A 23740-nucleotide genomic window follows, 5' to 3' on the forward strand; every position below is an offset into this window, starting at 1 on the left:
TGGTTGAGGGGTGTCTCTGCTGTGAGCAAGCTCCGTTGGCTGTGGTGCCCTCAGACAGGACTCACATGGGTTAGGTGGACCAACTCGCCAACCGGTTTCAACACTGAAAGTCCAGGAAAACCCTGTCCCCAGCAAACCAGGACAGCTGGTCACCCTACCTGGTACTTGAATGGCAAGAGGTGTGGGCAGGACTCTGCCAGCATCTGCTCTGTCACCCAGTTCATGAGGCCCAGAGGTGCTCCTCCATGCAGAGCGCTCTGCTGGGACATGGCCCCAGTCAGTGTGGGACAGTAGCTATCCCTGTATATTCAAAGCCATGTAAGCGTTATGATCTGCTCTTACCGATGGGAAACACGGTGCCTGGGCCGTGCCACACCAGGCAGGCGGGAACCATACCCTCGAGCTGGGTCTGCCTGATAAATCCCTTCAGGCTACCAGGACCCGCCTGCCTAAAGGGCTCCAGAATGCCACCAATAAGAGCCTCTAGTACAAGAAATGCTCTTCTTACCTGCTCTGTCATTGATATGGAGCAGAGACTCTCAGCCTCAACTAGACATAAAAGAGAACTGAAGGTGTCAGAACAGTAGAAGCAGCTCTCCTAATCGACCTCCACATCACCAACATTCTTCCAAATATGTCTGTCAAATAAATAATCCCCCAAACTATGAATGTTTCTAATCAGTCCCCCACATTCAGAAAAGGCCTTGGCCCTATAACAAAACAAAAACAAAAATAAGTAAACGTATACTTACATTTCAAGGGTGTAATAAAATATTTATAGTTTGTATTTTTTATGATTCCCCAATTTATCCAACTTTATTTGGTTTCAAATACATTAGAAAAGCACTTCTGTTGTATACAAACACTTCTCATACCACTTCTCTAGGTACGTGTGGGATGGCTCGTGTTGAAAGATACCTTCGCAAACACTCCATGCGAGACCCTTCTCTGAAGTGGCAGAGAAGCAGCAAACCCCAGGTCCCTTCCTGACATGCCGCTAAGGAAAAGAAATTAACTACTTCCCACAAAACACAGAAAGAACCATCTTATCAATTACTGCCAAGAATATTGTCTTTTTCATAAAAATTTCAATTAATTTTTGAGCTTTATTATACTCAAGTTTTCATTGAAAAAACCCTACACTGGAAAATATCTACATGTGACCTGAAGTTTTGAAAATGAAAAATATTTTTCCTTTCCCTGAAGTTTCTGGGCAGTAGGCTCATGGAACTCTGTAACGGGAAAGTGGTAATATACACTTGCTATATTGTTTGAGAAAATTCAATTCTGTTCAACAGGGTAGGAAAATCTGCCCAATAGCATAAGAAAATAAAAGGATAGATGAAACTTGTAAATCATGCTACAGATAGACAGGTAACAAGACACGTTAGATAAAGTTGAACATATGTACATGAGCACAGAAAGGGATGGAAGACTGAAAGGCATCTAAAATTCATGAGGCACTAAATATACAAGAGGTACCTAATATTCATAAGGCACTAAATATGCATGAGGTACCCGAGGCACTAAATATTCATGATGCATTAATTATACAGGAGACATGTGGCACTCAATACTTACGAAGTCTTAAATAGGCCGCCAGGGTAACATCCACTCTCCTCCTCTGCAAAGACACACAAATGAAACCCACAGCTGTCAACAGGCTAACTAGCAGATCCCTGTGTCTCTCCCAAAAAGAAGAAGTGGGCAAACTAGACCAGAGAGCACCCTGGAAACTAGACCAGAAACAACCCCGGCTGCAAGTTAGTAATGTTGGCTGATGCCTAATTCCTGAAGTCACCCTCAATTCAATGAGCTCATCCATTTACACACACACACACACACACACACACACACACACACCTTTTCAAACTGTATACATATGTTTATATGTATGTGATTGTATGCTTGTGTGCCTATGTATATCTGCACATGTATATGTATGTAGTATGTATATCTGCGTGTGTGGGTGTGGTGTGTGTCCATCTCTACTATATTTCACATGAGGATAGGAAATCTGTGCACAGCCCATACAACACATTGTATTCTGGGCACCTAACAACAGTGCCTGACACAAAGAAATTACTCAGCAAATATGTGTAGACTTAACTGCTTTTCAACAAGGGGTTACCAAGCATATTCAACTATGGAGCTTGAATTCATCCAGACAAGATGAGTTCAAATTAATCACTTTATTTTTTACCCACCCATCCCCCAATCTATGACAATGTGTGAAATGCAGCAGACACATAATGCACATTAACCGGACGGCTGAATGAGGAGTAAGTGGGTTTAGAAATATTCTACTTGCAATGGACCTAATCCTCAGCGAAAACTGCACGTGACTCCATTTTTGCATTATTAGCATGTATCAACTAACATTTGCCAGTTGTAGAAAATTTAAATAATAAAGTGAGAATATCTCTTACAGGACATAGTTCAACTGGAGGAAAGCAATCCAAATGACCAAAAACAAAACAAAACCACGCTGGGAGACCAGTTAGGAAGTTCCTGTATATAGTGGTCCGAGCAAGACACAACAGGCATCTTAGTACATGTGTGGTGGAGACAGACGTCCTCCTTTGATCGGAAAGCTACCCTGGAAGCAAAATCCACAAACACTGACAGATTATAGATGAGGAGTGAGGAAAGCAAGGTGGGATCAAGGATAACTCTGAGGTGTCTATTCGCTCAGCTGGTAGACAGTGGAGCCATTTACTAAGAACAGAACAGAAGACGACGACTGAGTGTAGGCTGGGAAAACCACGAATTCTGTTTCAGTTACGTGGGGTTTACGTGGCATGGGAGGCAGAAAAATGGCCCCCAAATCCTACCCCTGAAACCTGTGGTATGTTAGATTCCAAAGTGAGAGAAAAATAAAGGTTGCAGATGGAATTAAGACGGCTCACAGCAGACCTTAAAATAAAGGGATTACCCTGGCTTCTCTGATTGGACCCAATGCAATCACAAGGGTCCTTAAATCAAAGAGGCCTCACTGCTGGCTTCAAAGGTGGGAGCAGGGCCACAATCCAAGGCCTCTAGCAGCTGGAAGAGGGAAGAAGGGCTTCTCCCTGAGGACCTCTACAAGAAACACAGACCCACCAACACACTGATTTTAGCCCAGTGGGATCCATGTTGGATTTCTGACCTCTGAAACTATAACATGATACATCTGGGTTGTTTTAAACCACTAAGTTTGTTGTAATTTATTACAGAAGCAATAGGAAATAAATACAAGTGGCTTTGACACATCGAAGTGGATGGTAATTGAACAGGAATATATAACATCATCTATCAGATAATATAAACTATAAAGGAAAGGGCCCAAGAGGCTGGTGATCAAATCTAGTATCTTGACAGTATTCTTTTATGTTTAATTAACTTCACTCAAAGAAAATGCCAATTTACACTACACTAAAATACCAGCTTTCACTTACCAGATCAACAAAGGTCAAAAAGTTAGTCTACATGATGCTGGTGAGAATGCAGAAAATCTGGCAATCTCACACATTATTGCCTTGAATATAAAGTGGAGCATTCATGGAGAGCAATTCTTTAATATCATTTGAAATCATTATGCACATGCCCTAAAATCAACTGAACTCAACAGAAGTGTCTACTAATAAAGCAGTAGTTAAGTCATATTAGTACATCCATCCAGACATTAGAGAGAATGATTACCGATAAAGGACAATATTCTAGATATTAAGTGAAAAATTAAAAACTAGGGAAAGTGTGTAGAGAATGCTACAATTTTTGTTTGAAAACAAAATCGCTTATATGCTTATATATGCATAGATGACCTGGGGGGGGGGGATGCAAGAAGCTGGTAGAAATGGTTATCTACAAAATAACGGGGGGGTAAAAACTGAGTAATTTGTTGATTAAAGGAATGCAGAGAGATTATACTTTTTAATGCATATTTTTTTATCTTTTGAAATCTGCTATGTATATCTATGACCCATTCAAAACAAAAAGCTGTGCTTTTCTCAGTCTCCTCAAATGAAAGGGAAAGGAGTCCCTCCACAGTTTTTCTCCTACTTATTTCTAATATAGTACAATCAACAGCCAAGATCCACCCCTTGCTTGTTTTCATTTACTTTTTTAAGAACCACAAAACAGAGGCACAAGAGAAGTTGAATGCCTTCTTTAAAAAAACTTGGAGTATTTCTCATATATTCTCTCAAGGACCATATCAATCAGTATCTGTGGATCAAGGAAACTGAAACATTTAAAAACAGCATCAAGCATTTTTATGTATGATGATAAAGAAATTGATGTGAATAAGTTAATATCATAATAAATATTCTAAATATAAATATTAGCATTACCACTTAAAAATTTTGTGGCTCTATGAAGTACTCATATTTAAGGAAAACACTATTATTAATAGTGCAATTAAAACTTAAAAAGATGCTTCAGTGTATAAAACCCTCAAGATTATGAAGCACAATTATCTGACACTTTGTATTTTCCTTATAAAAACAGGACTATAAAGAGATACTTATTACTTCTTTTAATTAATGAGTATGGACAATAGAAAAACTTTTACTGATTTCAGGACAATAAGAAATAAAGCCAGTATTTTTTTTTTTTTAAGAAAAATAATACACCTCTGGCCGGTGTGGTTCAATTGGTTGAGTGCTGTCCTGTGCACCGAAAGGTTGCTGGTTCGATTCCCAGTCAGGGTACATGCCCAGGTTGCAGGCTTGATTCCCAGTACAGGGCATGCAGGAGGCAGCCAATCGATGTTCCGCTCTCACATCAATGTTTCTCTCTCTCTCTCTCTACCCTTCAAAAAAAAAAAATCAATAAAAATATTTTAAAAGAAAAAAAAAATACAGTAAAGTGACTACAGTTAATATTGCATTGCTAAGAGATCTTTAAAGTCCTCAGCTTCAAATTTTGTATACCACATCCTTCTTCGCTGATTAAAACCTTTCCTAAAATCAAATACAAAAGTTGTCACACTAACTTTTCTGTTCTTACTCCCATCACTGACATCCTAAGCAGACATAAAAATTAAACACAAAATTCCTGACACTGTTTGACCTTGAAAAACCATTAGCTCTTTTATACACTGGGCTTAATTTATCTTGTTTATATTCCATTAGTGACTAAGATTATCAAATTTAATCAAAATCTTGTTTGATAATGGGAAGGGAAGGCTAGTGGTGGGGAGAGCTAAAAAAAATCCAACACTTAAGATTTAGGGGAAAATATAATATAGTCAATCCTTGCATGGCCACGGAACTAAACTGGAGTGATTGAGAGGGAGCCACAGTGTAAATACCCTATTATCCAATATAATCGATAATCCAAAAAGCTGTTCTTTCATACTGAGGAGACATCCAGGGTTTTCTTTGCCTGGTAGATTTACCTTTCTACTCATACTCCCTTTTAAGCTAAATTAACCTGCATCCCTGCTGGGAACAAACCAACCCCGCCAACTGGGCAGAGTAACCCAGAAGCAGACGGCAGCAAGTGCAAGAGGCGGTACCTCAAAACCCGCTCAGCAGCTGGGCAGGGAAAACTCCCGTCAATTCAAAAATAGGAAAGATGAGAAATGAGCCCTTCCCAGCCAGCCTCCCTCCTGAAAGGAGGGCATAATCGGGGTCTCTCTGCCTGGGATGGACAGTAAAACCAGAGCAAGGCGGGCAGGGAGACACTTCCTTCCCCGCCAGGCCCTGCTCGGGGACACAGCCACTGCGACCCGATACTGCAGTGCTGGCCACCAGGGAGCGCCGCATGCGTCCCACGCCTCCCGCAGTGAGAAAAAGTCCTTTGCTGGGGGCACAAGACCACCTTAGCACCAGAAGGAAGGCAAGGTCAAGCAGCATAACCCAAGGACAAGGTCAAAGTGTTTCTTCCACAGCATGGAGCAGACCGTTTCCCTTGGGGACACCCACCGAGCGTTGCTTTAACCAGCTTTAAGGGAAGTCCCAACGAAGCCAGAGGCATGAGCAAGCCGAGGCGGCTGCGAGCTCACCAGGAAGGGGCCCCCAGGTCTCTGCAGCAGCACAAGGGGGGTCGGTGTGGCTGGCCATCAACAGCACAGTGTGAGGGGACCTCTGGGCTCTTCGGCAGGTCATCAGCCCTAACTTTCTCGAGGAATCAACTCATAAGAAATCTCGGTATGGCGAAAATATATTTCAAAATAACCACTTCTCGGCCAGTCGATGTCTTCGAAGGCACTGCCAAGGTGTGCCTCCCCTCCTTCACGTGCCGAGGAGAGCGGGTGCCGGAGCCATGAGCAGCAGCAAAGGGAAGCGGGAGGGCCTGGCAGCCCTGTAACCCCCCCACGCTGCTGGGAGGGAGCTTCCCTGGCGGAGGGGAGGGGGCACAGCAACCAGGTCCCTTGCCTCGGGGCAGGTATGTAAGGAACTCTTCCTCTCAACTCCTTTCAAATCTCCGTTTACCACACACTGCAGGAGAAGTGGTATCTGGAAAAGTCGCTCTCAGCTCCTACGAGGTTTTCAGCCATCAGGAGGCAATCATTTCCACTGTGCTTACTATGGCAGGAATGTGGGCTATTATTTTAGGAACGGTTTCAACATCGGAGTCAAAAAAGAAAAGAAAAAAAAAGGTTCTACATCACTCTTTACTAAGAAAATAGATTAGCCAGAAAAATACATTCCAATTTTCTATCAACTGGGGAGGTGTACTGGAATACAAAGTGGGCCCTAGACCAAGGGCTGTATGGTTGTATTGAACAGAAAGGCAGACTGAAGAATGTCCTGGTAGAAAAATAAAAAACAATTAGATTAGGTTCTTTGACCAAAGTCTCAGGAACAAAAGATAACAACAACTGGAAAATATTCCCTAAATGGAGAGAGAAAAAATGGTCAAAAGTAAAGATATCAGAGATGGAATGTCACTGAAAATATCATACAGGAAAAGAACAATTAGGAAACTGAGATCACATATCAACAGCCCTCTTTACAAGAGAAAGTTTTCATTGCCCTCACTCCATCCACCTCTCCACACCTTTCACAGGGTAATAAGGACTATTTTTTGCTTTAGGACCAAATATAAAAGCTTTTGCTATCAGTTAAGTAGAAAAGTCAAAGAGAGCGACAGTGAAACCTCCTTTTAGCCTTCCAATAAGGAATAATAATTTAAATATAAGTAGGAAACATTCCCTGTGTATGTAGTAAAAGAGTGCTAAATGTGATTGCTTTAAAAAGCAAAAACACAGCTTACTCTAGCTGAAATAGTGGCCAGTTCTGAAATATGTTTTTCCACTTGGAATAAAATAATACTTCAAATAATCATTTGGAATGATTCCTTCTGTGCTCCCACCATTGTTATTACAAGAATTTAGGGTTTTAAGAGCATATTTTGGAGTAAATGACCATGGTTTCAAATTCAGGTACGTATATTTTTAAAACTCAAAGCAGCTTCAGAAAGATTGCAGAGAGCAAGCAGAGATCCAGAAAGTTCTGCAATGTAGCCAAAAACCTTTGGATAAATAACATCTGGCATTAGCGGTTTGCTATACTTGAGTTTCTCAACTTCCTCTCTGGAGAAACTTAAGTCCCTTTTGGCCTCTCTCTGATTTCCTTAAAAATGTTTCTGGGAACAGATACTTCACGATCTTCCATCTTCTTTATCTGGAGAAGGTAGGAGTTGGTGGGAAACTACACTGTCACAAGTAAGTACCAGACACGCTACAGCTCTCATGGGCGCCCACCTCAATCTCAACTCATGGTATTTTTTTTTTAATATGTTTTTATTGTTTTCAGAGAGAGGAAGGGAGAGGGAAAGACAAACAGAAACATCAATGATGAGAGCCACTGATCAGCTGCCTCCTGCACGCCCCCGACTGGGGATGGAGCCCGCAACCCAGGCATGTGCCCTGGCCGGGAAGCAAACCATGACCTCCTGGTTCGTAGGTGGACGCTAAAATACTGAGCCACACCAGCCGGGCTCAGCTCCTGGCCTTGTATATTTGTGGCAGACCTAGAAAAAGCAAGAGGCTTTAGCATCACGCTGTTGGGGTTCCAATTTCAGCCCCAATACTTGCTAGCTGCATGCCCCTGATTAAATATTTTGTCTCCTGAGCCTCAGTGTCCTCTGATCTTCCTTCATGGGTCTACTGTGAGGATTCAGTGAGGTTACGTGAAAAGCACCCAGCCCCTGCCTGGCACAGGGTAGGCCCCCAATAAATGGTAAGTGCCCAGAGAAATTCCAGCACTAACGGTGACACCCACAGATGCCGATGACAGCTGACAGCCTGGAAACCCGACAGCCTCCTCAGCCCCTGGCTGACCTGCTGGTTTGTTTCTGTTTTCTCTCTCCTCAGCTGCTACCCCTTCTGACCTACTGCAGTCTTCTCCTCCCCTCACCCACAAATCTGCAACAAAACGGCTGTGTAAGGGCCCCAGGAGGGAAAGCGAAGAGAAAACTCACTCAGTCCCTTGACTCAAGCCACTGGGACAACCTTCTTCTGCTAACTTGTTATTTTGTCCCTTCAAACAAGTCCAAAAATAAGGTTCAGAACAATGTTATTTGAACTTATGTTTGAGCATATTTTAATAATCCTTTTTAACGTTATATTCCAAATATACATACCTTACTTTTGTAACAAAGTTTCCAATGTATAACACTATTTAAATATCATTTGAAGAGGCAGAAAAGAATAAATAAGAATTCTCTTGTTTAAATTGAGGTTGAGGTTGAGGGTAGGAGGCAGAAGTAAAAATGGGTCAAATTCCAGGTCTGAGCCCCGCCGGGCGTGGCTCAGCGGTTGAGCATCGACCTAGGATCCAGGCGATCGGGGTTCGATTCCCGGTCAGGGCACAGGCCCGGGTGGCAGGCTTGATCTCCAGTCGGGGGCGTGCAGGAGGCAGCCGATCAATGACTCTCTCATCATTGATGTTTCTATCTCTCTCTGCCCCTCTCCTTTCCTCTCTCTGAAATCAATAAAGACATATTCTAAAAAAAAAAAATTCCAGGTTTGAACTACATGAGAAGGCACAGTGGCTGTGATGGACAGCAGTGCCACTCCAAGCGTGGTCCCTGCCAGTACATGAAGCGGGTGCTCCCAGACAGCAAGGGGATAAATACAGAATAATAAAGATAATCTGGAAATTGAGGGTAAGCATTTAGAAACTTTTACAGCAACCTGGAAGAGCAGTTGCAGGCATATAGAATGAAAAAATAAAAACTGGGGCTTGTCTTTGTTGCCTTTCCAGTAATTTTTATTTTTCTCCTAATTCATCTTCACTCAACAAAAAGTATCACTCCACTGCAACTTTAAATTTCAAAACACAAATCCTACACAATAGATTTGTTCCTGAAAGACTTGGGAGAGAGACTTGTTTTGACCTCCATGGAGGTGCACGAGTTTGTGGAGAGTGTAAATATAGTTAATTAGGGGCTAGGTGACACTCTGCCAAAACCACTCTCCTAAGGTGTGAAATATAATCCACATAAGGTGAGAAAATAAAACAATTCTCCTCAAATAACCTATCTAAAGTACACATCAAAAAAAACTGAAAATCACTGTAAACAGTATCACTTATTCTTGTCATAAATGCTCATTAAGCATTAAAATACTGCAGTGAAAACTTAATATTGAGAGTGTTTGAAAAATCGCCCAAAGCTCTAACACTTTACAAACAACTTCTCTTATAATGACGAATGTTTCACTCTCCCTGAACTCTGAGTAGAAGGCAGACACAAGTAATGGTAAACAAAGAGCATTTTTTGAAACTCTGAAGCAGAGGTTCTTTCTCAAAGTGTTGTCCAGGACCCTTGGGAATCCTTAATGTCCTTTCAGGGGGTCTGTGAGATCAAAATGATTTTCATAATACTGCTAAGTCTTTCTTTGCCTTTTTCATTCTCATTTCCTCACAAGTGTACACTAGAGTCTTTCGGAGGCTACATGAAGAGTAATCGTGCAACAGATTGGATGCAGAAGTAGGATGAGAATCCAGCTGTCTTCTAGTACACGAGATACCTAAGAGATTTCAAAAAATGCAATATGATGGTCATGCATCTCACCGACTTTCTTGTTTGGAAAAATACAGACATTTTCATGAAAAAAAATATTTTCTGTTAAATACGAGTTTAGAGTTATGTTTAACTGTATTGATGAACATGTTAAAATTTATCAATTTTAATTTTAAACACAGTCAATATCAATAGCTATAACCCAGAGAGCTATCACCCACTCTCTTCGGGTCCCTAATAATTTTAAAAATGTAAAAGGCTCATAAGACCAAATGTTTGAAAACTGCTGCTGAGGGTAAAAGGGCTGGGTATGCTTTAATATGCTGTCCACACACATAATCAAGTTTGTATTTATTAATATATATTACTTTAGTATGCATTTATAGTTTATGCAAAGAAGATGTGCATTAGACTCTATTCTGTGCTTTTATCTCACTTCCAAGTTGCCTCTGCCCAGGAAAAAGCACTGAAAAGGCCGGTTCTCTGGCAACCATGTGTCCCAGGTCTTCCAGGCCCATCTTAACGTCAAATGTGTTTCCAATTTTTCCTGTCAACCACAAAAATGTTCCCTATATTTCAACATTTTTGTGTCCAAATGCATCTCCCAATCTCGTTCTCACATACTAGAATGATCACAAAACATCCTCCTATTGTGTTGTCTGTAATTATATTTAAAATACTTCAGCACAGCTTATGTGACAAATGGGTGTTGGTGAGTTCTGACCTCCACCCCAGGAATGGGTGGTTACTCCGGCTGAGAACACATCCCAAGGGGGCCTCGCTAGCATCTCAATGCCTCCACTCAGAAAGACACTCCAGGGTCCAGAGCAGGAGTCTGGTTTTTTTCTTTCTTGCTTTGTTAATTAGCAAAAGGGATGTGAAAAATTATTTTTGTGGGTGAAATAGTATGTTTTTAAATGTGGACTGGCTAGAAATACTGTAGGGCACTCCTGCCCTTGACTAAGCAGAGCACATGGAAGTCCAATGGCCTAACCCTTCAGGACCGCCCCCTGGAATTAGGATTTCCAGTGTAAGGGATGAGCAGTCCATGACATGGCTTGAACAACTTCCCTTCCGCCTCTAGTGAACATCTCCTACAAGATAAAAAGGGCAGAAAACTAGGTCCTCACTGAGCTCCTGGAGTAGTCATACTGGACCCTGCCCATCAGTAAGTGTTTGCATGTGAGGCAGAATGCCATGTGGAATCTGTTTGAGTAGCTACGCATTTCCTGGTAGGAAGGCTGTTAAGGAAACCTACAGCCCTGACCTATGGATTCCCTTCCAAAAAGAACTGAAAAACTATAAACCATCAAATTAGCTTAGGAGCATTAGCAAAACCTCTTTCAGACCACCTGGGCCTCAGAAATGCCTATTCCTTCTTGTCCATCACTATCATCTAACTGAGAAGAGCAGCCTAGAAGGGCTCAAAAGCTGCAAGGATTCTGCCTTACAAAGCCAGTATCTTTAGTAACAACAAAGGACAAATGTGACTTTACACCCCATTCAGAATCTAGTTAACGCATTAGGAGGAATCTAGCTACCTCCTCCTGCAAGAGACTTAGTTAAGGGAACAAATACTTATTAACTACTTTAATGTGCCAACACTGAGCTACACCTTTATAAAAATGCTAAAACTGGAACCAGTGCCACAGAAGATGCTGTAAGCTCAGGGGATCACTGCACAACCACTGAGCCAGCCCTACTTACAAATGAAGGAAGCAGGAGAGGAAGAAGAAAAAATAGAAAAAGAGTAGGAGGGAGTCAAGCAGGGAAAATACAGAGCTTCCAAAATTCAAGCCACATCAAGGTGTTGTGTCATCATTTTGTTTGAGGCAAAACTTCAGGTAATACAGAATCCAAAGTCAAATATGAATTACTTGCTTTGGTTGTATTTCATTAAAACTGGTGAAGATAACCAAAATAAACCAAATATCCATATGGCGGGATACCACATAACAGAAAACCATGCTATCAAAGACACCGGGTGACAATGAAATACGTTTATTTACCATGCTGCATTCCCCTCCCCACCCAGAAGGCAGAGACACCACCAACTACATACAGCATGGTGGGTTTTCCCTCCTACTGTCTGTTTTTCTCACACTTCCCAATGCCAGAGATAATCTTTGTTGATATTTTGTCCCTCTAGCTTTTTCTCTACATATTTAAATATAGATACATATGCTAAATGTCTATATCTAAACATATAGATACGAGAGAGAAACGTAAGGGAGGCTTTTTGTGCTTTTCAGTTTTATACACGTTAAGAATTATAACATTACTATTTTTTAAGTGTTTTCATTGATTTTAGAGACAGATGGAGGGAGAAGGAGAGACAGAAACATGGCTTGACTGCCTCCTGCATGCCCCCTACTAGAGATCGAGCCTGCAACCCAGGCATGTGCCCTAACCAGGAATCGAACTGGCAACCTCTGGGTGCATGGGATGACACTCAACCAACTAAGCCACATGGGCCAGGGCTATAGCATTATTTTTAACAAAATTTGTTCAAATCAACAATTTTTTATATTAGATTAATAAAAGAACTGCCGTGGAAGTAAATAATCTTAGCCTCCAGGTAATCTCCATAAATCTGGCCTCCATCAAGTACATCTATAAAAATAATGCACTGTTTGACCATATCAGTTAATTTGACAAGCATTTAATTAAGCATTTTCCATTAGCTGGGTACTCTGATAAGCCCAATGGAAAGACAAAGGCTGCTTCCAATAAAACTATGCATGTCTCAATCCTCATTACTTCATTCAGAACTGGGCAGCTTCGACCAATCAAGAGTACCTTTCTAAAAACTCAGTCTATGAAGCAGAAATAATAAAACTGGAAAGTCAGATTTGCAATTTAAATTGTTCAATGTACCGCTTACAACCAAGTCTAGAATGTACCGGATACACAGCAATGACAGACGAATGTAAAAGAAATGAGAAATTGGTGCAGCAAATACCTTTGCTGGGTACGAAAATAACCAGAATCAAGCAAGCATCTCTATACAAGAAGAACAAAAGAAGATCAACAGCAGTATTTGTACAAACCCAAGACAGGAATGAAACATTTCATAAACAAAGGTGATTAAGGTCAGGAGCATCTAGAAGAGCTGTCCAAAACCATACTTGCTACCATTTGTCTCTGTTTAGGCTGTATCAATACTAAACTAGCAGCTGGCTTAGTGAGTCCAGGTTAAACGGGTTCAGGTCTGGGACATACACACACAGTTGTGGTCTAAGTTAAATTTCCTGACACATAACTTTCCTAACCTTTAAGTTTCCAAACTGTATTCGCACAAATTAGGCACAAATTCTAAGTTCCTCTGGCTCAAACAGGTCATGGCCAGAAAGTTACGGGAAAGATAAACATACAAAGCCAAAGAAAGCAGCAGTTCTAGAGCTGAAAAGAAGCCTACAAAGATGGGATCGATTGAAATAAGTAACTCTGCATCTGTTCTGAACAGCTTCGTTTCACCTTCTTTCAACACCGGAATCATAGCTGCAGTCATCGTGGCTGTTCCTGCCATCAATTCCAGCCTATCACGCTCAAAGAGTTCATCCTGAGGGTTGGCCAACTTGGAGAACCTTTAAGTCTACCGGGGCCAAACTTACAAGAGCAGCAAGCCAGGAAAAGCACGTGTGGGCATCACGCTACAGCACACATTTCAATGCTGCAAGACGGAAGACAACTTAGTTTCTCAAACCCTGACATCAGAACTAGGCACTGCACCTACTGTTTTTAAGTCCATTTCCCTACGAAGGTGCTTTGCCCTTCCTGGAACCGAGAAATACATAGACGTTCATCTTACTGTTCTCTGCGAGGCAATCACATTGTCAATTACTGATTACTACAGATGATTAAGAAGTCAGTTCCCGAAGCCATAGGCTTGAAAGATATTCCTAAAAATAAATATTATCCCCAAAAAGATTCCTGACATTCCATTTCAGTTACAGTAATAGAGCCCTCAAAGGATGTTTAAATATTATGACACGGACACATGTTCCGTATGGTGAGGGGAACAGCAACAAGGAGGAAAATGCAGCGGGGTATAATTAAAGAGGCTGGGGCTGGAGAATCTCCAGGACACTGTAGGCAAACGCTGAGTTGCACCATCTCCAGATGAATGTTATCAGCTGTATAAACGGTTATCTACACCTAACTTACTTGGTGTGTTCCTTTCCCTCTTTCAGGGTAACCTGAAAACACACACACACAAACAGCACTTGTACTGCATTTTTACCAAACCATCCAGGTTCATTCCCCTACCTGTGCTATTTGGAGAAGGGAAAAAATTTTTAAGTTCAAACTGAGAATTCTTAAGCAAAACCTAACAAGTGGAATGTCTTGCTTTGTCTTTTTTGCAAACCTCTTTCCTTAGGAACCCAAAAGGCAGCAGAGGGGAGGCCTGAGCAGTCTCTGCATTCCCCAACAGCCCAGCACTTTGGGGTAAAGGTCCCCTTCCTTAGAAAGACCTTGGTAGTTTCATGTATTTCTTACAAAGGGTGTTCAAACACGATTCTTCCCTTCTCTTTTCTGATCATCCACTGAGTTGAGAGAAGGTGGGTGAGGCGGGGAGAAGAGAATGGAGCACCAGGAATAGGAAAAAGTGTGAAGTCCAAGACAAACAGCGAACATGAAGAACAATCCTTACCTAAAAAACCCTGGCTGGATTTTGGGATTGAGAAACCTCCTGCCTCCTTGGAGTGGACGTAGTGTGCTGATGTGGGTGATCTGCATACAAGTTTCTCTTCTACTCTGTTTTTGCTGGCCAGCAATCCTTCCTCCTTTCCTTTCCCCCTCGCCAGGAGGATTTCTCAGTTTAAACTTTAGGGTGAAAAGATAACCTGCTGGAACATTTGAATCTACGCTGTATAATACAGAACTCGTTTTAGAAAGCCTTGGGAACAAACCTGACCTGGGTTTAGGGTGCTGTGCTCTCAAGGGGAACTCTTCTTCGGAGGGAACTAAATGTTGCTTACAAAGGGCACTCCCAAGCCAGACCCTTCCCATCCTGGGGCTCTGGTCTGGCACCTGCCAGTCTGCTCTGGCCCCCTGGAAGTAGCAGGGATGACCACGAGGGGTCCTGAGGAGCATGAGGAAATGGAGGGACACCCCGTGAAGAGGACTTCGTTCCAGGTAGTGTGCTGGAGGCCTCTGTACCTTCTCATCTAGTCCTTACAAAAGCTCTCCTAGAAACAGACACTACTAGCACCATGATTGTGCAGATGAGGAAACCAAGGTAGAGACACGGGGTAAATTACCTAAACTCACATGGCCCGAACGATATCGGGATTAGATGTCACTGGCTGCAAAACGCCCACTCCGGAGAGAAGGTTTACAGTTTCTTCCGTTTCCCCCCACCCCTCAGATTTCCTCCCTGCAGAATCTTGGTCACATAACATCTCTCAATATTCTCCAAGTAGACCACGCCCTTCCCAACGCCCAAGACTTTACATCCAGGAAGGTGCCTCTGCCTGAATGTCCTTAAGAAACTTACTCCAGAATCATGTGATCTTATCTTCTCCTGGGAAGCCTTCACCACCTCTCCAGGCACAGCTGGTCAGGGGAGCCCTAGGCATGAGGAACTTGAAAAGGGCTATTACACGTTGTCTTTAACTATAAGTAATTTATGTAAATCTCAACTTGAGACTCCCAGTGCCCGTCTTAAGTCTTAGTTGGCTATGCAACTCTGGTCATAGCATTCAGCAGGAAGAGAAAAAATAAATAAAAATTTTAAATTTAAAAAAAAAAAAAAAAAAAATCAACCAAATTCTAAAGCATTAAAGTCAAATAAGCCAATAATGAGGGGATCAAGAGAAAATATGTATTTTTTAAGAGCTGACAAATCTTTTTTTTCTCTTCATAGCTCTCTTCAAGGGAGAAAAGAGTTCACATCATTTCTGAGGGCTTATGGCTGAATCATGAGAGCTCTGGGGAATTTCTAGGGAATGGATCATCATAAAACACTAAAGTTTATATCCTAAAGCAAAACAACAAAATTTAAATTAGCCATTGCCCTAGACAGGTGGTTCAGTTGGTTGGAGTATCATCCCATGCACCAACAGGTTGTGAGTTCGATTCCTGGTCAGAGCACATACCTACGTTACAGGTTCGATCCCTGGTTGGGGCACATTTAGGAAGCAACTGATTTGGTGTTTCTCTCATATTGATGCTCCTCTCTCTCTCTCTACCCCCCTCCTCTCTCTCTAAAAATCAATAAAATCGCTTCTTGGCTTTTTGGCTAAGATCAAGTGTAGTATCTAAAAATCAATAAAAACATATCCTCAGGTGAGGATTTTTTAAAAAACTTAATTAGTCATTAAATATAGAAAGTGTTCTATGAACATGTTAAATACCTTCTTCCCATCTTTCATAAGCTGCAAAAGACACGGTCTAATCCAGGTCATCATCATGAACATTAATGACAAGACTACACGGCTCTCGGAGGTGTGAGCAGCAGCGGCCCCAGACTACCTCAGTGTTTACACCTCTTATAATTCTCCCATCAGGTTTTCAACTGTGTTTCACACTAATGATGTCAGAATAGTTGGCCTAAGGATCCCTTCTCCAAGCTTCTAATGTGCCACTTCTAGTTGGCTGTGGACTTAAATATAAAGTAAACAAACTCACTGAAACTGTGAACAGAAGACACACAGGTTCCAAGTAAGTGACTTTCTCACAAATACATGGCTAAGAAAGGGTTACCTGCCAACAGGACAAGCAGAGGAGACACAGTGCATGACTGCCAGGAGGAATGGCCATGCCAAGATGGCCCCATCACCCATTAATCACTTTCCACAGCAGCCAGAATCTCAAAGGCATGGATGGTGACTACAGGCACAGAACTTCTGGCTTAGGTAATTCAACTGACCTATGAAATAAGAGAATGTGTTGAGAGTCATTTTCCGGCTGAAGCTATTGATAGTGATTATGCACCAGCTGGCAGTGACAGAGTAAGTTCCGTTCTTAATGTCCCCAGCCACTTCTTGGTAAGACTGAAGAAAAGTGAGTATTAATATGAATGTTCTCCCTTGAAAAAAGTATTTTACTTTTTGTGCTGCGGGGGTGTTGTAAAATAAATAAGCGTTGTTTAATTAAATGGGGAAATAACATCCCTGAGCACAGCTGAGTTTTAATAAATTAACAGATATCTGTTACTAATTCCTCTAAATTTAGGGAAGGTTTTTTTTAACCCAAGACTGCCCAATTTCATTCTTATTGATTTTGGCATCCCCAAAACTGTAAGTTTAAAAAGTCAAATGTTGAAGTCAATATTTATTCATTCATTTGCCCGTTTTTTCTTTTATACCTTTGGTTACCACGCACTGTATTCTGTATCAAATTTTATTTTTTAAATATTTTTATTAATTTTTTTTAGAGAGAGGAGGGAGAGGGAGAGAGAGATAGAAACATCGATGAGAGAGGAATATCATCGATCGGCTGCCTCCTGCACGCCCCCTACTGGGGATCGAACCAGCAACTCGGGCATGTGCTCTGACCAGGAATCGAACCGTGACCTCTTGGTTCCTGGGTCAACACTCAACCACTGCGCCACACTGGCCAGGCCTGTATCAAAATTTAAAATGTAAGAGATACATTCTCCCTCCAAAAACCTCACTGTTTGGAAAGTATATTAGTTTCTTATCGCTGCTGTACCAAATCACCATAAACTTAGTTGGCTTCAAACAATACAAAATTATCTATTTCAGAGGTCAGAAATCCTAAATGGATCTTACATGGTGTCGGCAGAGATATTTTCCTTCTGTAGTCTACAAGAATCACTTTTTTTTCTTTTCCAATAACTAGAGGCCATCCATATGCCTTGGCTCATGGCCTCTTCCTCATCTTCAAAGCATATCATTCCAACCTCGGCTTCTGTCATCCGTCTCCCCGGCTACTATTACCTTCCTTCTTATAAGGACCCTGATGAGTACACTAGGCCCATTTGTTTAATCACATCTGCAAAGTCCCTTCACCATGTAGAGTGAAGTAACAGTCACAGGTTTGGGGATTAGGACATGGACATATTTGGGGGGCCATTATTCAGCCTCCCACAAGGACACTTGTGGAAATAAAACCACAAATCTCAGGAAGAACTCTACTCTTTATTCTTTAAGTCCTCTCTCTGGATCTTACTGACTCAACATTCCAAAAAAACTTAGTTACCTGCTCAATAAGGTCTCAGGGCAAATGAACCACAAAGTAGAAGAACAGAGGATAGGTTAGGGTCCTAACTTTAGGAGACAGATGAACATCAGAACAGGAAACATAAAAATAAAATGGCAGACATCATACAGTACGAAATAGTGATCTGGAAACACCAAGGAAGTTAGTGTATTCACGTAGGTGGAGAACTGTATAAAGAATTTTAGGATCGCCTAAAATAAAAATTTTTAATGTTCTACAATATGCTCAATAGGACCCTGATGTTTAAAGTACATAATTATATGTATATAGTCACAGAAAAAAAAAGTTAAAGGCAATAAAGCTAAACTCAAGGGTTAACAGTGATATTACTAAAAAGCATTGCTGAATAGTTAAAATAGAGATACTCATATATATTTTTAAAAATGTATCTTTATTGATTTCAGAGAGAGGAAAGGAGAGGGAGGGAGGGAGATAGAAGCATCAATAATGAAAGAGTCATTGATCAGCTGCCTAGCCCACAACCCGGGCCCTGACTGGGAATTGAACCCCGATCACCCGGATCCTAGGTTGAAGCTCAACCTCTGATTGGGCTTATATTTTTCTTACCTTCTCTTAACTCTTTCTATAACGAACACGAATTATCTTCACAACCAGAAAAACATATGCTGAAATATAATGTTTGATAATTTTATTATTCAAAGTATAGGGTTTCAGTTCCCTGGAAATATTCCATTAAATCAGAATACCCCTTTCTGGATTAAGGCCACATTAGTTTGTTAACTGTTCCAATTTTATGTTTACATTAAATATCTGTTCTGTAATGTTACCAAGCAACGTTCTGGATATTAACTGACCCCCCATGAGCTTCAGGGAAATAGATAGCCTGGAATTGGTATTTTAATCACTGACCATTTGTAAACAGAAAATTTTAAAACGGTTATAATCAGACATATGTACACACAGAGACACAATATTTAATAGTTATATTGTGTCAATCACAGTCGATTGATAAATACGGTCCAAAGAAGGGGAACATAGGTAAGCTTAGCGTTAGTATATTCACTCCCCAGAAGAGAATTCCATCAATCCCTCTCCTTTCACCACTGAAATTTCACTCACACGTGCACACCTCTCCATTCACAGATGGGTATTACAGAACAGGGAACATTCACTCAGGCACTTCTTATCCCTCTTGCTTTATGGAAAGAAAAAGAGGGAAAGGGAGAGAAGAGAAAAGGAAGAAAACAGGGAAAGGAAAAGAAAAGGAAAATGGAAGGAGAGGGAAAATCAAGGTTTGCCCTAGATACTTACCTGGACCAGCCTGCTGACCAGCTCCCGAGGACAGATGAGAAGAGGCTCTGCTCACATCTCTTCAAAGCCCCAAGACCCCCTCCCTCCTCACTGTGAGGCCCTGGAGATGAGAGCCTGTGTCTACCTTGTTCACACTGTGTCCATCTAGGCAAAGGGACTTAATGGGCACAACATAAATATAGAATGATTGACTGACATAGGTCCTGCGCATGCACCTACCTTCTGAAATGCCATATATTTAGTGTAAGGGCCAATAAAACCCTAAATGTAAAAGGGACCTTTCCATCGATAGGCGACTTTATCACCTTCTAACACAAGGACACAGAATAGTCACATCATACCCAGAAGATGTATTAGTGACTCTGAGAAGTGGTGGAAGATTTGGTTTACAGCAAAAGGCGAGTTGACGCGAAAGTTGTACATAGGTCACCCTGGCTGGTGTGGCTCAGTGGTTGGGGCGTCAGCCCATGCACCCAAGGGCTGCAGGCTGGATCCCCAACCCCAGTCAGGGCATGTGCAGAAGGCAACCAATCCATGTGTCTCTCTCACATTGATGTTTCTCTCTCTCTCTCTATTCCTAAAAATACATTATTTGACAGATTTTTCTTAAGTCAATAGCCAGAACCATTCACATTCGCATTCACATTTACTAAAGTCAGATACATTGGTTACTACAGCCTTTTTGTAGCACGGCGGAGCGTCCCTACAAACTAGTTCAAGACCATACCGGTGCCAGAGCTCCCCTCGATGAAGACGCAGTGACCTCTACAGCAGTGGACAAGGGGCACTAGAATAGCCAATAGTTGCCTCTACTCGTGTGCAAGGGGGAAAGGTAGAAAACAGCATGAGGTCCCGAGTGTCAAAGAGCCCAAAGCATCAGCCCCTTCACTAGTGGAGTGACTCCAGGGGCGTCTTACTGTGACCTCACTGAGGATCAGGTCCCTCACCTGTAACTGGGAGACTGCTGCATGTCCTGGGTGCTTTTGAGGTGACTGATGCAAAGCACCCGCTGCCTGCAAAGCCAAGGAGAGTCCCCCTGGTTCAGATGCTGCCCTTGGCACTTCTGGCCTCACTCGGGGAACCAAAACCATTTTCTCATTTATGGGCTTGATTTAGAGCCATGGCAAATAAACAATAACTGAGAGCAAAGCACTTTATGAAAGACTTTGCTTCAAAACTGTTTAATTTTTAAAACAGCCCATAAAGAGAGAGGGGAAAAGAAGATTGAAAATGACCCAAAATTACTGGGCTGTGCCTAGATATAATGAAAATATAAAGCTAAAACAAAGAGATTTTTTCATTGAAATCAGCTTAAAATACATCGTCAGCTTTCACTCACCTCACACTTTGATCACAGTTATCACAAAATAGCACAGAGCTTTTACTTTTTCTAAAAATGCCAAAAGAAAAAGTTGTACATAAGAAATGTGGCACAGAATTCTATAAGTAATTAAATACATGCCTTTGGGTATTCAAATACACAACCTATTTCTTAGAGCAAACATTAGGAAAAAATTGGCAACTTTTTCAAGAAATTTCAATAACCTTGTCACATCACTAAAAATTTTATCACTTATAAAAATGCAATCCAAAGAAAATTATTTGTTTGCTGTTGCTAAGAGACACCAAAGGAAACACTAAAACACTCCATTGTTTCTGAATTTTAAATTTCATGTATTCCAGAAAACAGATACATACAACCCACATAATGGCTGCATTTCAATATTAAATTTTTTTAAGTGAACAGATATGTTACCCTTTTTTTTGGCTTTATAAGTCATTTAGAATTCAAAACTTAATGTATTAAAGCATTATGCTGAATTCTGAAGATTTTTACTGTATCTTATAGACCTTCAGATAACTCATAATAAACCATTCTAAATATAGAAAGACATTCGTTTTCAGGAACCAAGTAAAAGTCTGGGTGTTTTTACTACACAAGATGCATTATGAAGTTAACAACAACAAAAAGGCAATCCTAAGAATGTTGCTTGGACATCATTAAGATTGCACAGGCAGGGGACATCCTCTCCCTGCCAAGATGAAGAAACAGGGGCCAGATCCACACATTTTAAACAACTGAAAAAATGAACAAAATATTTTAAACGATAGTTTTAAAATACTGGACATTGAGCAGTGACTCATGAGAGACAGGAAACAAGCAAGGTAACTATACTAAGCTTACTGCCTGGAAAGTTTTCCAGACTGTGGCACAAAGAGTAGGGAGTCAGGCAGAGCCTAGTGATCTCCCAGAGTTGAGGAGATGGAGCTGGGAGTTCAAGGAGCCCAAGATGCCAAGAGTTCACAGGGCACGGTACCAGAGAGGAGAAAGCTGCAAAGCCAGAGAACTCTGGAGATGTCCTAGGGTTCCCCAAGTCTTCAGCTGATCAACCCAGGTATGTGAGAAAACTACCCAAGAACCACCTGGAACTGGAGGGAATAATCCCAAAGCTCCTCCTGTCCCCACTAGTCAGAGTGGAAACCTCATAATTAACAGCACATCAGGTAGAGTATTTAGAAGGGTTTTACCTCAGTACATTAGCCCAAGACTAAATGTTGCTCTGGTGCTACCAAAGAAAGCTTAAAAGCAAGATATGAAAGGCTTAATCCCTTTCCAAGAAACTTAACTACACCCCATAACATAGCTGAAAAATACAAAAATATCCAGCACCCAACAAGATAAATTTCACAATGTCCAGCATCTAATCGTGTAAAGAAACAGGAAAACACAATTCAGTAAAACCAAACCAGACCTGTCACAGTTTAGAATTTAAATACAAGGTCATAAAAAATGATTACTGTGTTCAACAAGCTCAAGGAAAATTTGAAAATTTTAAGATACACAAAAGATCATAACTGAGCTTCTACAGATAAAAAACTGCATCTGGAGTAAAAAACACAGTGGATAGAATTAAGAGTACATTTGATGATGCAGGGGGGAAAGTGTAAGTGGATTTAAAGTCATAGTAATAGTAGCCATCTAAAATAAAACACAGTGATAAACAATACTGGAGAAAATGAACAGGGGATCAGTAAGCTCTGGAACAACTTCAAGCAATCTAATGTACATGTAATGGGGTCACCAAAGGAGTTGGAGCAGAAAAAAACGACCTGAAGGAATAACGGTTGAAAATTTTGTAAATCAGGTAAAAACTATAAGCCAATAAATTCAAGGAGCATAAGAAACATAAATAAAATAATGACATATATCATCAATGTGCTTAAAACCAGTGTTCAAGAGAATATCTTTAAAATAAGTAGAGAAAAACCCCCACACTATTTACAAAGCAATAAAAATGATGATGACGGCCAATTTCTCACGAGAAGCAAAGTAAGCCAGAAGAAAATGGAACATCTTTGTAATGAAAGAAAAAACTGTCAATCTAGAATTATTTACCTGATGAAGACATCTTTCAAAAATGAAGGCAAAATAAAAAGGTTAAAGGATAAGAAACATTAAAGGAAATTCTTCAAATAGAAGAAAAATAATTATCCAGGATAATCTCACCATCTCAAGATCCTTAACTTAATCCCATCTGTAAGGTAACACTCACAGGGTCCAGCAATGAGGATACAGACATCTTGGGGGGTGGGCAGAGGGGGCTATAATTCTGCCTCCCACACACTCCATATGGAGAAATTATGCAAAAAGATGCTCCACTAAAACAAACAAAAATAATAATGCAAGAAAATACATGATTCAAAAATAAAAAAGGAAGCTGAGAATGACTGAGAAGAAACAGACATGAACAAAATTAAGTGAGACTCCTTTGGATTTAGATGCCTGGAACATTCTCCTTTGACCTGCAGATTTATTAAATTAAGATTGTTTTCTTCTTAACCACTCTGAGCATACTACTTGAATCTGCAGCAAACAATATTTACATAATCATAATATTGTAAACGCTGTTTTTAAAAAAAAAAATTAAAAAAGGAAAGAAAAAAATCACAAGCAATGAGAAGAGTGATTGGAAAAAGGTGAGGTTCCTACCTGCCTGCATCAGTGATAATCAATAAAATTACTCTTACTTCTAAGGACAAATTTGGCATTAAAGGAGTTGAAATCATGCTAACTTAATTCTATGTCAATATTCTGTAAGTAATATTTCTTGATAAAGTTCCTTTCCCCCTTCATACTCTTAACCAAGTTGCAAACTTTTATGCTAAGTGAGTCTGTGGCTCATCAAGGATTTCAGTAACTAACATTTTTTCCTTACATGAAATGCTTCAATGCATGACCAAATGGACCTATTATAATATTTATTTTAGAACTAGTAATGTAATTTCACATTTAAAAAGCTGCAAATGAGTAAAATTAATC

The 23740-nt window shown here is 40.8% G+C and overlaps 1 protein-coding gene and 1 pseudogene across 3 annotated transcripts in view; one reads left to right on the forward strand and one right to left on the reverse strand.

Annotated features, from left to right (window-relative positions):
• BICC1 (BicC family RNA binding protein 1) overlaps positions 1-23740 on the reverse strand; it is a 228807-nt gene that overhangs the window by 170359 nt on the left and 34708 nt on the right. The window lies entirely within an intron of this gene.
• On the forward strand, positions 16182-16355 carry LOC148091536 (U2 spliceosomal RNA; annotated as a pseudogene).

The sequence above is a fragment of the Miniopterus natalensis genome, chromosome 14 (genome assembly GCF_054644295.1).
Source record: "Miniopterus natalensis isolate mMinNat1 chromosome 14, mMinNat1.hap1, whole genome shotgun sequence".
Classification (NCBI taxonomy): domain Eukaryota; kingdom Metazoa; phylum Chordata; class Mammalia; order Chiroptera; family Miniopteridae; genus Miniopterus; species Miniopterus natalensis.